Here is a 3,276-nt window from a genome sequence, read left to right on the forward strand (position 1 = left end):
GAGTTTGAGGCTAGCCTGGGATACATGTGGCTCCGTAACAAAACAAAACAGAACAGAGTTAAAATTTCCTCAGATCACAGGGCTAGAGAGATGGCTTGGGAGAAATAAGGGCACTTGCTAATCTGAAGACGCCAGTTTAATCCCCAGGATGTGTAGAAGGAGAGAACCAGCTCATGCAGGTTGCCCTTTGACCTCCAAATGTGTCCCAACAATAGCCCCCCCATTAATACATGTAATGACATTTATTTATTATGTGTATGTGTGTGGGCACACATATGGCAGTCGGAGGACAATTTGTGAGACTTAATTTTCTCCTTTCATCGTGTGGGTTCTGGGGATTGAACCCAGGTTCACTGGCGAGTATCCTTACCTGCTGAGGTAAGTCATTGGTTCTTCTTTTCTCTATCTTTGTAGGATGAAACTAGGGTCTTGTGACTGCCAGGCAGGCAAGTACTCTACCACTGAGCCATATCCCCAGTCCCAGCTGGAAATCATATACTTTTAAATGGTCTGTAAACGCTATAGGCCAGGAGTTTAGAGTAGCGTATAGCACATTGGAGGTACGTGGCGTACTAGAAGGAAGCTTACTAGTACGTAGACTTGTGCCGCTGTAAGAGTTTTATTTGTGAAGCTGGAGAGGTGACCCCATGGTTAAGAGCACTTGCTAGCTGGGTAGTGGGGGCACACAGCTTTAATCTCAGCACTTGGGAGGCAGAGGCAGGTGGATCACTGTGAGTTCAAGGCCAGCCTGGCCTACAAAACAAAGTGAGTCCAGGACAGTCAAGGCTACACTGAGAAACCCTATCTCGAAAAACCAAAAAAAAAAAAAAAAAAAAAAAAAAAAGCACTTGTTGTTCTTCCAGAGGACCTGAGTTCAGTTCCCAGCACCCATGTCTGTCTAGTAGTTAACAGCTGCCTGTAACCCCAGCTTCATGAAATCTGATACCTTCTGCTTTCCAAGGACAACTGCAAACCAGTAACATAGGCTCACATAGACATATAGCCATACATATAAATAAGAACAAGTCTTTAGCCCAGTGTAATGGCGCATGCCTGTAGTCTCATCACATGGGAGAGGCAGAGGCAAGAGGTTCTCTATGAGTTCAAGGGCAGCCTGGTCTACACAGTGAATTTCAGGTTAGCTGAGGCTATACAGTGAGACCCTGTTTCCAAAAATAAATAAATACATAAATGTATAGAAAAAGAATTTTATTTAAATATTTTCAATAATTCAGTCAGAGAATAAGTGTTTTGGGTTTTGGTTTTGTTTTGTTGAGACAGGGTTTCTCTGTGTAGCCTTGGCTGGCCTGGACTCGCTTTGTAGACAAGGCTGGCCAGGCTGACCAGGCTGACCTTGAATTCACATGGATAGGCCTGCCTCTGCTTCTCAAGGGCTAGGATTAAAGGCGTGGGCTACCACACCCTTATTTTTGTTTTTCAAGACGGGGTTTCTCTGTGTAGCTTTGGCTGTAGACTCAGAGAGATCTGCCTGCTTCTGTCTTCCAAGTGAAACTTTTTTTGAGACAGGATCTTGCTGTATAACCCAAGCTAGCCTTTAACTCATTATGTAGCCCAGGCTGGCCTCAAACATGCAGTAATTCTGTCTAGATCTGAGTGCTAGGATTTTAGTGTTTGCTCTTATGCTTAGCTAAAACTATTTTAAAATCCAACTTTGATCCTGTGCTGAGTGATGGAGCCACTGAGGATTTATAATATGTCGATCCTACAGGTCTGACACCTTCCGTTCACCCTACTGACGGAAACTATCCCAAGGCACAGTTTAGCACCACATTGCCGGCATGTATGGAAAGGGTGGCCTCCTACCTGGGGGAGTGTGTACTCCTTCTGCCAAGTGGGATTAGTAAAGTACTGAAAAGCTATTTTGAACGCTGATTAACAGTAAGAGTATTAAGTAATGTGTATGGGTCCTACTCGGTGCAGGCAGTGTTCCGTCCTCAGAAAAGACTGAGGGATGCTGTCATCACTGGCTTCTCACTGGAAAGTCTAGAGACATCGAGTATCTTACCTGCCACCAGCTTAAGGAGCAAGGGGGTCAGGCTGCAGCAACACTGAGCGCAACTCTGCACTATATTGAGTTTCAAATTCCACAAGACACAGTGAAATCCAACAGCTAGTTAAAAGGCAGAATGTTTATGAACTTCAGATCAGACACACATACACACACACACACACACACACACACACACACACACACACACACACGGGGGGGGGGGGGGGGGGGGGGGGAGGAGGAAGGACAGACAGGAAAACTGGTATTACAAGATATAGAGGCATGTCCAAGCTACAATTTAATTATACTTTGTATGTAAAACTTTTTTTTCCCCTGATGAATGACATGGGATTCTTCTTGTTTTTAAACTCCCAGCCACTTAGCGCATTATCTTAGCAATATTAAGAGGTATCTGTGTTTTAATAAGAAGTTTAAAATACCTGTTCTCAAACCGAAACTTAGAGGTGAGATGCAAGAAAAGAAAACGCACCACACTTGGTGGAGTATACACATAGTTTTAGCACTTGAAAGACGACAGCAGGAGGCGAGGGAGTTTTGTAGTTTTACCTGGGTTAAGTAGGGGAATCTGTCCTAAAACAAAACAATGAGTAAATAAAATAAACTTAACTATAGTTTTAGTATAACAGAGGTCTAGACAGAATTTAACGGGAAAAAATGATGGAAACAATTATTCTCCATGTGGTAGGGAGGAGGAGGACTATAGAAAAGGTACTGTGCTTGAATTTGATTTTGAAGGATGACTAAGAGTTTGCCAAGGTATGCATGAGACCCGTGAGTCTGCAGTATGTTTGAGAACTGTGTTCTGCTTTAAAGTCAGAGGTACAGGGATGGGTGCTTGGCTAAAAATAATCGAGAAAAAGAAAATTGCAGAGCATGTTTTTTTGCTGCGTTAGATCACTGCAATTGCTAGGTAAGTGTTGGGGGTTCAGGCCCCAGATTTGGAATAAAGAAATGAGTGATTAAGTTCAGCTTGGCAAAATCTTTAACTGTGGAATATTGAGTATTAAGGTTTTTTTTTTGTTTTTTGTTTTGGTTTTTCAAGACAGGGTTTCTCTGTGTAGCCTTGGCTATCCTGGACTCGCTTTGTAGACCAGGCTGGCCTCGAACTCACAGTGATCCGCCTGCCTCTGCCTCCAGAGTGCTGGGATTAAAGGTGTGCGCCATGTTTTTTGTTTTTTTATACTTTGAAGTAGCACTTATTTTTAACACCTACTCGGTGTAAAGCTATGATTCGGGGGCAAAGT

The sequence above is a fragment of the Acomys russatus genome, chromosome 23 (assembly GCF_903995435.1).
Source record: "Acomys russatus chromosome 23, mAcoRus1.1, whole genome shotgun sequence".
Classification (NCBI taxonomy): Eukaryota; Metazoa; Chordata; class Mammalia; order Rodentia; family Muridae; genus Acomys; species Acomys russatus.